The following is a 14,583-nucleotide window of genomic DNA, read 5'->3' on the forward strand; positions in this document are numbered from 1 at the left end:
CCCTCCCTATCCATTGTAAAAGGAAGTTAAAAACTTTTGTATTTCAATTTTCGATTATTCAACATGTACGCTCATCGATACGAGATATTCTACAGAATGTTATCATCGTTTGATAGATTCATCCCTCCAAATGCCATCAAACCCCCTCCCTGAGGGATAGAGTCCCCTTGTTAGTTTATCTGTTTATTTGGAGCATATATGCATGAAATTGAATACGTGTGTACGGTACGAATGGTTGTTAGCGTAACTAGAGGAGGTTTCCTATTTCTCTGTTAACGAGGAATCGATGTGGAGGAAGGGAAAATCATTATGGAGGGGTAGGAAATCAGTTGATCAGTTGGGTATAGGAAGAAAAGAAATAAGGCCCAAAAGGTTCCTGGAACTGAAGGTTGTTGTTGATCGAGTCTAAACGGTTGATTATAATAATAAATTGTATTACAATGGCCGATTATCTGGAACGAGGTTTAAGGCCCTGGTTTATAGGCGATTTTAAAATATTTTTCCAGTACCGTCTCTAGAGATTCCGGGACCTGGGCCAACTGTTGGGTAATGTAGGGCCTCCTGTTCCTATTTTAGTATAAACGAACAATTTTATGTAGAATACAGCCATACTGTGAAAATTTATGTTCTTTAGAAAGCTACATTTTACAACACATCTCAATTCTGACGATATAGTTGGTAAGTATAGTTAGGTAAGGTATAGTTAGTTAGGAAGTTTCTAACTTTCATTACGTGGAAAATATTGTTGTGAAAATACGTTAAACGAGAAATGGATGCTTTTGTTTGTTGATTCTTTTATCAAATGTGAAAGTAACAATAAGTGCGGGGCCCCTTAAACGTAGGGCCCACTTCCATTCTGATGCAATTAAAAAGTTTTCCAATACATTTAAAGAAACTTCATTATACATTAACATTCTTTTATTTTATATGAAATGTAGAAGTAACTGACATTAAGTGCTGGGCCCTAAGGCCCCATTTGCCTGTTTCTAAGAGCAGAAGTGTATTTAGAAAAATTGTCGATATTTGAACGACTGTAACTTTGGGGAAAATATGTTTACAGTAATTATACCTAGATTCTTGTTAAAGGGCGAAGATAAACTTAATATACACACACAAGAGACACTATAACACACACACATACACATACGAGGTATAAATCCGACCGTACCTTGGGGTTACTCTGATGCAGACAATACACTTTTCATTCAAATTGAGTTAAATCGGTGACAAAAAATCGTACACCAACTTCTAATATATCGTTATAAAGAGAAAGTTTCCACCTTCAAATACATTATAAAACGAATTTCAAACAAAATTTATCAAACCCCGTGGAATCGTTCGAATTAGCAAAATTTTTGAAACAACCATTTTCTCTTTCCTGCTCCTCATCTTGATGCAAAAGCATCCTCATGGAAATTTCATCCAAGAACGAGAAAGTAGAGACAACCCCCTTTAAAATAAGCCTAAGTACTCTACTGTACGATTCTTTTTTACAAGGTTACAGCGATTCAAAGACCGACATTTTTTCGGTCCAAAATTAGTAAATCTTTAGACGAGACATAGATGGTTTTCTTGTAAACGGGTATTTCGTATATCACATGGTTGACTCCAATCCGGGGCAAAACCGAGAATTTATTTTTCGAAGCTTCAGGAAGGTCACGAACCGAAATCGAACTTAGGGTGTGTCGAGCAGTGGAAATTCTTTAACTAATGCGGTTCCAAGCAAGAAAAAGGTTTCGAAGGCAACGATAGCTACGTTCACGGAAATGGGGAAGAAGTAAACAAGCGACGAGATTCCAGATAAGACGCGATAAGGGGATGCATCATCGACAAGGTAAACAACTGACGCGGAGCGCTTGTTGTTTACAAAAAGGGGGGTCTCTGTGTGATAAAAGTACATTAATAAAAGAAATGGAAATATTTATTGAACCTTTTCAATAGGTAACTGTTGGGACAATTTAAATGGAACTTGTAAAATAAAAGTTGCTTTCGATAAATGATTTCAATGTTGACAAATAAATAATAAATTATAGTTTAAATCGAATTTGTATTAAACAAAAATAAAAATTCTTGTTTACCACGAATAGATATTTTCTTGGTATAGATCTTTCCGATGGTAAACAAGTTATTTACACTCTTCTGTTCAATATTTCTTATTATTTCGTATTGTTTATTCGAAATAAACTCAATAACATGTTATTATGTCGTGTGTAACACGATATTACATTTTCAAAGAAAAATCATTATCTAGAGCGTTCTGTAAATTGAGAGTTTGATTTAGTTCACGATACCGTTTTTAATATAAATTTTCCGAAATAATCGTTTCCATGGAACTTTTTGTTACGGGAATTCCAAAATGTCCGTTTCATAAGAATAGTTTTTAAAAAAAAGTTCTAAAAATTCGACACGAGCATATTCCTTTTAAAGGAAAAATTTGAATGGAATTATTTATCCTTTGTGCTCGAAGATTTTTTCGTTATTGCAATAGAAACTGGCACCTCCACGAAATTTTTAAATTCAATATTTTGTAAATTAGAATCCTCAGCTCTGAATTAAATAACAACTGAAAAAAAGAAGTCTTTTCTTTTCTTTTCTTTTCTCGAGTCGAAAAGATTTGAAAAAAAGATTACAAATAATAATTAATTTTTTCTTCGATCTTCCATTCATATAGTTACAACCTCAAGGTTCTCTCTCTATAACCCTAAACTATACTTTCTACTTTCAAATGACATTTACGAAGACGATTCTACGAATTCCTTTAAATTACATAATTACTTTCAAATGTAACAGTTTCCTGTCAATATTTCATACAGACACCTTTATATCTTACAAAAGTAAAATATTTAGTGTTAAAAAGTGTTAAAAATTTGAAGTGTTAAAAAGAAGAAATAAACAAATAAACAAAAGTTAACTATTTCTCTTTTCGATCTCCGATTCGTATCGTTGCAATCTCGATATTTTTTCTTAAAAAAATAATAAATAAACTTGTTAAAAAAAATAAATAAACAAATAAACAAAAGTTAACTTTTTCATATTCAAAAGTTTTTCTTTCGAGCTCTGATTCGTATCGTTGCAATCTGGGGATTTTTCATAAAAAAAATTAAATAAAATTGTTAAAAAAAATAAATAAACAAATAAACAAAAGTTAACTATTTTTCTTTTCGATCTCCGATTCGTATCGTTGTAATCTCGCTGTTTTTTTCTCTGTAACTCTGAACAATTGTTTCTACTTTCAAACAATGTTTACGACAGCTCCTCCTGATCGTTCAGTATCGTTACAGCGTGTTGTCGCGAATTCTGTGGCGGTTACCCGCGCGAGTGAAAGTTGGCCATTGGTTTGTTTATGGAATGATTCGCTGGTAGCACGAATAAGGAGAGTCAGTCACGAGCAAAACGATGCCGTGCGAATCGTCGTTTGCGATAATCCTCTGGAAAATTCCACGGGCCATTACCGTGCTTATCGGTTTTTCACGGAACGACGAGTCAGAGCCCTTCGTACCACGATTACGCCGATTTTTGCGAATCGGGCGCGAGCACTGTTACTCTGGATTTAGAAATCCACACGGTATCGTAATTATTTACAAAAGCGTCGACCTCGCTGATTTCAACGGCTTTGAAACCACGTGAGGGGTGGGGTGGAGAGAGGGGGGAACGTATTCACGAGTGTTTCGATTCGAAGAACAATAATTGTTGCTCGTTCTTGGTTTTCAAGATTTAATTGCAGTGGAAATGCAAAATGTTCGAATAATAGATCAATTTTTATAGATATTAACATTTTACGGATGTATACACCTGTACAAATGTCAGTATGTTTATCAAATTGTCAGAAAGAAATGGAAAAATTTTTGAAAATTATTGAAGTATTTATAATGGAGAACAATCCCCTTTTGTGTTTTACATTATTAGAAAAGTTACGATAAAAATTACGAGATAGATGTCCCAATAACTGTCAGTGTTTCTATAACTGTCAGTGTCTCTATAACTGTCAGTGTCTCTATAACTGTCACTTAAATTATTTTATTCAATAACGAAATAATGCACGATGAATCACGAACAGAAGAATTTTAATACTAAATTTTGACTTTGTTTTTACGAGAAAAACGTTACTTGTACACGGTATTTAAAAAGAAATATTAAGAGCTGAATATGGGCGTTTGAGCGTAAAAACGCAATTAACGCAAGTTGAATGAAATTCTAATTCAGGAATTCAAATTTATATGAAAATAATTGCATACTTCGGTGAATATGGCTTAATGTCGAAAAGGACCCGTTTAAAATTTATTTTAAATATTGGATGTTTCGTATGTAACAATTTTACGTTAAGGGACTTATGTGTTGAAACTGCTGGTGCAGAGGTTCTTTCGTGCTGCAGCACGTAATTCTCAACTTTAATTACTATGTATTTAAATAATGAACATCGAGACAATTGGATTGGTACACAAGATTCGATTTTGTGGTCGTGGCGAGTTCACGAACAAATGGATTAGCTCGAAGAACAAATCCCTTTATCGTTGTGGCATTCAACTGCTGCCAGAGAAGTGGAAAAAGGTTATAAAGGAAGGAAAATATTTTTACGAATTTATCCAATATATTTTTTTAGTAAAAAAAAAAATCTTTAAAATTAATTCACATACCTGGTATTTCCCTCTTCACCTTTTAACCCACATGCATTGTTAGCGCAGTCACGTTGTGAAAGAACAGTGATGGTCGAGAAGAGGATAATACAGTTAAATTGCATTTTTTAAATTTCCATTCTATACTTACAGAATTTCCTTCAAATTTTGTTCAGTTTTCTTTTTAGTTTTTAATCAAATTAGAAATCCTTTTATATTATAATTGTTTAATATTTTTACCTATACTGTTTGTTTCAGAAATATATCTACCTTGTTAAAATTGGAGTAGTGTATAAATGTGGAGTATAATATTACCAAAAAAATGTATGTACACATTTATTTTTCTTTTTAATTATTTTTTTTTATCTTTTAAAAAATTATTGAAATATTAAGTTCGTAAAACTTTTTCAAATATCTGTATTTGGATAAAAAAAAATCTGGTGGTAAGGATATATGTTTCCTTCTTTCATATGATGCAACTGGATCAATTGCAACTGACGCGCTCCTGGTAACTGGCAACCCTAAACCGCCTGAGTAGCAACCGCGTGCCTGGTACAGTGCTGGAGCTTTAAGTTTCTAATAATTAAATCTTGAATGATCAGGTCGTCTAGAAAGTTCGTACTGTTTCGAGCGTAGCAAATTTATTATTTTTCCAACTATATCATGCAGTATGTTCGAATCACATTCTAAATGCAGCTTCTGTGAAAGTTGTTCATTTTCTGATTTTTTGTAAAAGTACGAATGATAACTAAGTTTATCTTCGTTCCATTGTGTTATGTGAATTTCAAAAAGGATCCAGCGATATCGAAATTGCAAAAAAAACTTCTCATCTTGATATTCAGATGGATGAAATTTTCAATAAATATTTTAAAGTCGAGTGTTTGTGACAGTTTGGGAATGTTTGGAACGAAATCAAAATTGGACACTTGTAGGTGTGTTGTAAGTACCGACGGAGCAAAATTTAAGCAAAAATAGTAGGGGATTATTTTTTTTTTTAAATTGTGAGATTAGGAGTTGACTTTATTCGAGAATTCAAAAATAAAACGAACTTGGTGTCAAACAAACAAAATGGCAGAAAAGAGGGCAAAAACAGAGTTACCTCCCTCACAACCTCCCTTAAAAATCATAATAAATTTTAATTATAAAATGTAAATTATTGAAATTATATCTACTCTTGCGTACATTATGTGTTTCGAAATTTTTGTTTACCGTCTATCATTCAACTCTTGCAACCGGCGATTTGGATGACCAAAAATTTGAGACCATTTGACCTTGTTTGCACAAACATTTTCAACAAAGATTCTATTATTTTATCGTACGTTTCTTAATTTCTAAGAAGAACTGTACTAACCGCATAATTGTGCGTTACAAGGGTCTCCCCCGGTTTCAAAAGACCCAGACTCGGGTTATAGTTTCACGAAACACTCTGTATATTAAACTTTGAAAAACATCAGAATTCTATCGTGTTTGGCCTCATTTTAACTGAAAAAAACTCGCAAATACGTTGATGAAGGTTTCATTAACGGAAAAAAAAGACGTAAATAAAAAGTATCGTCAACGTATTAGTGTTATGTGTTTCACATGTTTGTTACGTAGTCCAGCCACCGCGTCACGGGGAATTCCCCTTCGTGGTGGGGATGCACAACAGGCGTGCATCGAGGATTGTTTCTCACAGTTATCCAACTTGTAGTGCAATGAAATTACCAGACATATGGGAAAGGATTATCGAGCAAGATGGGGACGACTACGTTTCGATATAAAAGAAGCGAGAATATAAAAAACGAAATACACGAACCACGATCAAACACACGCAAACATACATTCCAGAGTCCTGGAAATCGGTGAGATCGGCTCGGTATTGTAAAAATCTACGATACACGGTGGCGAGAAATTACTCGATTCTCGTCGTACCAAGTCTGGGTCTTTTCTGACCCGAATAGACGTATCGTTCAATGTTACTGCAAGTACAACTACACGGTGGCGAGAAATTACTTGAATTTCGTCGTAACAAGTCTGGGTCTTTTTTGACCCAGAGAAATACATCGTTCAAAGTTTATTTCATTACGATTACACAGTGGCAAGAAATTGTTTAACCCTCACCGTACCAGAGATATCTATCGTTAAATTTTATAATCGGTTCAGTTACGCAGTGGCGAGAAATTACTTAACCTCTTGCGGCACCACGGGTCTTCCCGGACCCGGAGGCAATTTCTCTCAGTAACCCGGAAAATTGCGATAAAAGAATAGAATTTTCGTTCCAAGCGTTTGCATGAAATTAAATTACGGGTCAGTTTGGACCCACGCCTGGCGGCCCATACCCCTCATGCCGCGAAGATCGATCAACGCCGGCGAGAAAAATTAATCTCGTAACGGCCAGTTTCCGTTGGGCGTATCAAAATTCGAGGTTCCCGTGTTTTTGCAACGACGTACGATGGAAAACACGGAGAGATCGTACCGTAGACGGCGAACAATGGCCGGCAAATGAAAATAAAATTCCTGACGTGATTAAATCGCATGCAAAGCGGTTCGCGAGGCGCTTCCATGTCCGCTCGCGCGTGCACGTATTCGCATATAAACGACGCCTCGCGCGACGAGTTAAAAATCTCAATAAATCTCCTGCGCGATCGTTCGATCACGCAGAACGGAGCGGGTGGGAGGAGTGGGGGTGGGGCGGTGGTGGGGAGAGGCGGGCGACGCACGCGCACGCGCGCGATCCAAGAGCGTTCCCCGAGACCTTTGACCACGTGATTATCGAATCTCGCGAGTTGCGCGCGCCTCGAAATAAAAGAACATCGGTGGGAAAAAATACTTCCCGCTGCTGCGCCTCCCTCCACCGTCCCCTCCCCCCACCCCTCTCTACACGGTCTATTTGTGCAATTTCACTGCCGGCCCTTCATGGTTCGCTGGAAACGAACCAATTTTTCGCGAGTAGATTCGAAAATGAAACGCTGGACAAAGGGAACTGGAGAGGACCAGACGAATGGAAAAATCGTGTCCGTTCGATATTGTACATCAATGAGAAATCAGCGTGTCTGCATCGGTTCTGGTCACCGATATACTTCGGTTTCTCCGACTCGTGTTCGTGTGCGGTGGCGCTGCCCGGCGTAGGGGGCCCGAGGCCCGTCCTTCCCCCACTCCAACCTTTCCCTCGCGGTCCGTCACCGGTCGAGGGACTCACGCGGCGCTAAGCAGACGAGTGACACGGCGGTAACCGTAACAACGAGCCGATAAGTAATATTTACACGGGAAAATTTTTAATGGTCGTTTGGAAAATTACCTCTCTCGATGATTTCGGAGACCGTGAAATATATGTTGTCAAGGTTATCGTTTCGAACAACTTTTTTCCTATATATTAGTTACTGTATTGCATTTTGTTTATTAGAATGATCCCGGGTCTCTCGATCGAAACGCTATCAATCTTTGAACTTCTGTAATTTTGTAAAAAATAATCGTACGACAACCCTCTTGGGATTATTTTAAAGGTTAAACTCTGTACTTTCACATTCCTATGGTGAATATACTTGAAAATTCTCTTGCACCGAGAAACGATTGAAAAAGTAAAGATGGTTTTCTCAAAAGAAATTGAAAAATTTCAAACCGTTCCTGATTGTTTAAAAAATTTTATACGCATATACGGTTACTATAGGATTGAAGTTTAAAGCCTGCTCTTTATAACGAGCCCTCAAAAGTTTACATACGATTTTTTTTATTTTACTTTGAATAAAAAGTATCCTGTCGGCATTGGAATGTCATTTGTTGTCAATAGGGTAACTATCCGGTACTTGTGAAACGTATAATAACAACTCACCGATATTATTTAACAATTTTTAACTTAAAATGAGACTTAAACCATAAGAAAGTTGTAAAAATTGATTTCAATTACTACTTTAAATGTTTAATTTTGAGAAAACCATCTTTCACTAAAGGATTCAACTTTTAAAATGGTATCATGAAAATTATTGTACAACTATTTCTTATGAAGTTACAGCAATTTAAAGATTGATAGCGTTTCGGCCAAGTATCTGGAAACTTTTGAACGGAACTGTACGTTACTGTTTTTGTCTGCTTTACTAACCCCAGGCTTCTACGTAAATACTAAATTGACTATAAAGGAATTTAGAATTTCAACGTGTAACCGAAGCCTCTCCTCCTATACCCCAATCTCAATAAAATTTAATCATGCTACATTCCTGTAGTTCAAGGATAGGTCAAGTTAGATTAAATTGAGTTAGGTTAGAATAGGGTTGAAGTTTCAAACGTTTCGAAAGTGAACTTTTACAAGGTGTCTTAAAAATTAAGAGGAGATATCTCTTATCGAATTTTACCTTCAATAACATAGAACCAATATTCTTTTGTAAATTGTTTTGTAAATTAAAGTCAAATAGCGCTATAAAGTGTAGGAGAAAATTATACAGAATGACTTTGACAGCATATTTCGAGATCATCAAAATCGGCGAGGAGGCCAAACTTCTAAACAATTATCAAATTTTATGATTCAGTTTATATTTATCAGTACCTCCCTTAGAAACTACAGGAAACTATTTCTAATGTAATTAAAAAGTTTTCAGATGGTGGCCCCTATAGTTTATAAAATTATATTATATATTATAAAATTTATTACAAGAAGAATAATCTTGTAAAAGTACGTTAAAAAAAAAAGTTGGATATATACTAGTACAATTACATTCGTTCATTTTTCACAAAACGTGGAAGTAAGTAAGAATTAGTTTCCCTGGGTACTTTAAATTCAGGGCCCGTAGCCTGTGTCCCTTTTGCTAAGGTCGGCACTGGTATTTATTCGTAAATTGTCTCTCTAAAAGCAACGGTTCAAAATCTTCGTTTCGTATATACAAATTTTAGAACGATCGTAACATTGTAGGAGTTATCTTATTAGGTACCGTACTCTGCTGCGTCTCTTGTACTATGGTAATGGCGGATGATGGTGGGGGACTCTTGGGAGCCAACTTTGAACAACGCTGCTGTACGGGCACAGGATACGATTGTATCCTATTCGTTATTATCTTCGAGGGGATCGTTGGAGTTCGACAAGTTTCCGACAAAAAATTCCCTACTCGTGCTTCGCTTGTTGATAATATCGCTCCCGATTTTCGAACACTGTACGAAACACTACTAAGAAAAATATAAATGTACATACAAGTGAATAAAAAAATACTCTCGTTACGCGAAACGTTTGAACACGTCCTCGAATAAGATATTATTTTCTACGAGAAGCTCGATGGAGTTCGACAAGTTTCGGACAAGTTCCCTGCTGGTACCTCGCTTAATGATAACTCATCCCGATTCTCGATCAATTAGCGAGGCATTACCGTACTCGCGAATCGAAGTTACTCGAACGTTTCAGGCGACTATTTGTCGTATAATCAGGTCGATGTGGCGACCATCGTCCGCGTTGTGGCGTGACAGAAAACGTCGCGTACGGAGAGGACATTTCAGTCGGTTAACAAAGAGAAAACGAGCTCCGGTGAAACGTTAATGGGAGATGTCGCGGCGGTGGTTCTTGGAAGCGTCCGTAATCGCGGTAATTTTCTACTTTCCGTATACGGAGCATTCGCGACGACGACGACGACGACGACAACGACGACGACGTCGGGCACTCGGTGTAACCCCCATGGACGAGATCTCGTTCGCGAGGCGGGATATCTCCTTCTGTAACAGGCTGCGGCTTACACGTGTAACTTGCGAGCCACGGCCACACGACCGACGATTTATTGTCCCCCGATTGTTCCAGAGATTCCCATCTCTTTTCGTGCACTTCTACACCTCGGTTCGAATCTTCAAAATTTACTACGTTTTATGGAGATAAATAAATAAATAAAAAAGGGAAATATCCGAGAGAATAACAATTCGATAACAATTACTTGTGTCAACGTTAACGCTTTCGTGTTCCCTGTCACGTGTATGCAACTTTGCCAGCTGTTAACGGCCGTTGTCACGTATGCGTGACTATACTGGCCAAATGTTACCCGCCGTAGTCACGCATACGTGATTTTTCCAGCCGAATGTTATCGGCCGTTGTCACGTATGCGTGACTTTTCCAGTCAAATGTTACCCGCCATTGTCACGTATACGTGACTTTTCCAGCCGAATGTTATCGGCCGTTGTCACGTATGTGTGACTATACTGGCTAAATGTTACCCACCGTAGTAACACATACGTGACTTTTCCAGCCGAATGTTATCGGCCGTTGTCACGTATGCGTGACTATACTGGTCAAATGTTATCAGCCGTTGTCACGTATGTGTGACTATACTGGTAAAATGTTACCCGCCGTAGTCACGCATACGTAACTTTTCCAGTCGAATATTACCCGCCGTAGTCATGCATACGTGACTTTCCCAGCCGAATGTTATCGGCCGTTGTCACGTATGCGTGACAAGACTGGCCAAATGTTATCAGCCGTTGTCACGTATACGTGACTTTTCCAGCAGAATATTATTAGCCGTTGTCACGTATACGTGACTTTTCCAGCAGAATATTATTAGCCGTTGTCACGTATACGCGACTCTGCGAGCTGGATAATACCATCCGTTGCCACATACACGTAATACGATTCTTTTGTCCACTCAAACATCAATCCACTTCACTTGAAAAGTGTTCAACTTCGAATCCTGTCTACTGTACGTTCGCAATGACTCCTTTGATAATATCCCCACTATTTTTGCGCATTTCGCATTGTTCTACAAACGACAGCGTCGCGCAGACTTCTCTCGAATCATTTACCATATGACAATATAAATATAACAATATAAATTGACAACCGTACCAATCAACAATACAAACTTCCAACTATCCTTCGTAATAAGCCAAAACCCCGAACAAAGAAATTACCACGGTACGATTTATCCTTATCCTCCCCCCCCCCCCCCCACTCCACTCCACTCCACGCTCATCGAGAATGCTCCCTACCGTACGAAACCGCGTTCCAATTCCGTCACTTCCCGTACAGCTTCCCGAAATCTCTCGATCCCGAAACCGGCGAAAATATTCCGTCGTTCCCCGCGATATTTATGTAAATTTTCTCGCGGTGATTCGCCCGCCGGCGGTGGATCCCCTAATTGCGCGCAGCGGTGGCGCCAGTGTTCCCGCGAGCGGCGAGGCCGTTAAACTCTCTCGTTTCCCAGTTTCGACGATGAAACGGTGGGGAGGGGAGGGTGGATGGTAAAAAAAAAAAAAAAAAAACACACACACCGAACGAAGAAGTCGTTTACGCGGCGCTCGTGGTGCTTTCCCGGCGCGGATTAAACCAAGATTAAGGGAACTAAATAGTGGCCACGCCGCGGCCATCGACTTCGCGTGGCCCCCCCACCACCTCCCCGAATCGTTTTTCCGGAAGGTTCGGGGGAGGGGTGATATTACCAGTGATTCAAAGGGGGAACGTGGAGGTCTCGTTGAGTATCGAGCGACGGGCTGCTGGCCGCCGCCATCGAAAGGATACGTAAAACTTATACGAAATGGAAATTCGATATGTTAATTTTCGACTGTGCACGAAGGCCGTGTTCTGACTACACGAGCGTTAGAAGCTCCCCCCCCTTCGATTCTATCCACTATCACCAGTATAGTACCCCCTCCTCCTACCCTAGAGCAGTGTCCTAAGGAAGAAATGGCATCTTGAAAATATGTTGCATCGGTTTCACGATTCCCGAGGACAGTTTTTCGATAATGGAAAGTGGAACCCGGGAAACCATCTTGTTTATGGATTCGATAAAGAAAAACAGATTAGAACGGAAAGTGGGTGAATTGTAACCTATATAAACGACGAACGATCCGATTCGAGTTAAATTCGGTTCAATGGATTAGCCGCGGGACGACCATAAATCCTTTCGGTGGATGGGCAATATTTTTATCCGGATATAGGTTACGAGTAATGAAATAAAAGATGAGAAGGTTGGATGATTCTCAGCGGTTGCTTGCCGAATGAAATGTTGAATTTTTATCGCACGATTGAATGAGATTCTTTACCGAACGAAAGTCGAGGGAAAGTGGAAGAAGGAACACGATAGAGAGTGCATCGATTTGGTATGTTTACGATAGTTTTTTTTAGAAAGTTACTTTAGTTTCTTTTTGTCGAATGTTGTGTGTTTTTTTGTGCCAACCGTGTAATGTATAGTGATCTCTAGGGTCATGTGATGTACAGTGACCTCTAAAATTATGTAATGTACTGTGATCTCCGAGGTCATGTGACGTCAGATGATCTCCGAGGTCATATAATGTACTGTGACCTCCGAGGTCATGTAACGTCGCATGATCTCCGAGGTCATATAATATACTGTGACCTCCGAGATCAAGTAATGTACAGTGACCTCTAAGGTTATGTAATATTCAGTGACCTCCAAGGTCATGTAATGTACAGTGACCTCTAGGGTGATGTGATGTACGGTGACCTCTAAGATTATGTAATGTACTGTGACCTCCGAGGTCATATAATGTACAATGGCCTCCGAGGTCATGTAACGTCGGATGATCTCTGAGGTCATATAATGTACTGTGACCTCCGAGATCATATAATGTACTGTGACCTCCGAGATCATATAATGTACGATGGCCTCCGAGGTCATGTAACGTCGGATGACCTCTGAGGTCATATAATATACTGTGACCTCCGAGATCAAGTAATGTACAGTGACCTCCGAGGTCATGTAATGTACTGTGACCTCTAAGATCATGTAATGTACAGTGACGTCTAAGGTGATGTACAATGACCTCTAAGGTCATGTAATGTACAGTGACCTCTAAGGTTATGTAATGTACAGTGACTTCCGAGGTCATGTGACGTCGGATGACCTCTGAAATCATGTAATGTACAGTGACCTCTGAAATCATGTAATGTACAGTGACCTCTAAAGTTATGTAATGTACAGTGACTTCCGAGGTCATGTGACGTCGGATGACCTCTGAGATCATGTAATGTACAGTGACCTCCAAGGTCATGTGATATACAATGACCTCCAAAGTCATGCAAAGTGAGAAATAGAAGAATTGTTTTGAATGTTTCGTAGAATTTGCAAGGATTCTTTGCTAAAGAGACTATTCGACAAGACATTGTACAATAAAACTAGAAATGGACTGTAATAGTGGTAGTAAATGATAAATAAACGACATGTCAAATCAAGATGAAACATTCGTAAACATTTCTTTCGTTTCTGACCTCGTACGACCTCGAAGATCATTGTACACGAACGAATTCGTTTCGACCCACACTTATTTGTACATGATGAAAAAATATACGTTTACAAAATTGAAGGTCAAGGAAAATACACAAATACAAAAAATTGATTGTTATCGCGTCATCGTTGCAAATTATAAAACTTTTTCCTCTTCCATTTCTCTGCAACGTTAACGATTTACGAAAAACAGAAAAGAAGAAAAAAAAACGGTGGTTAGTGATAGCGTAAACATTCTGTATATGTTTGGAATTAAGTTAAATTAGGACAGCCCATATTTGTCGCACCTCGCTTTCGCTTTGCGTTTGTATTTCTCTCTGTACCTTTAATACGACAAATAATGTCGCGAAGTAAGAAAAACCGTCGAAGAAAAATATTTCTCAACGAGAGAATAAACATCGGTGCTCGGGGAAATCGAATAAATTCGCGGCGTGCTTTTTTTTTCCTTTTCCTTCTTCGCGAATAAAATTTTCTCCGGTAAAGAAAATTCGTATTTTAATGCCGTTTTAGCCCGTCTGCTTTAAAGGATTAAAATTTTTCCGCATCGCGTGTTTTTGTTCAAAAAGATGGGATTAAAATCGTTGAAAAGGAAAATGGGTAGGTTGGGAGCCGGGGAGACTCAATTGGCCCTTTTATGGAGATTAAAAGCAGGAAAATGGGAGGAAAAAGCGTAAGAAGGGACGCGGAAGGTCTGTTCAATTCCTAGGTGAGTGGAGTCCGAGAAAGGTGAGAGCGGTACGAGGTCGGTTCGCGTGGTAATTAAGTCACGATTAACTCGGCGAAAAAGC

At 38.6% G+C, this 14,583-nt stretch overlaps 1 protein-coding gene across 2 annotated transcripts in view; it reads right to left on the reverse strand.

Annotated features, from left to right (window-relative positions):
• The window catches only part of LOC143146885 (interleukin-1 receptor accessory protein-like 1-B), a 301,118-nt gene that overhangs the window by 10,549 nt on the left and 275,986 nt on the right, over positions 1-14,583 (reverse strand). The gene's annotated exons all lie outside the window — the stretch shown is intronic.

The sequence above is a fragment of the Ptiloglossa arizonensis genome, chromosome 5 (assembly GCF_051014685.1).
Source record: "Ptiloglossa arizonensis isolate GNS036 chromosome 5, iyPtiAriz1_principal, whole genome shotgun sequence".
Taxonomy (NCBI): Eukaryota; Metazoa; Arthropoda; class Insecta; order Hymenoptera; family Colletidae; genus Ptiloglossa; species Ptiloglossa arizonensis.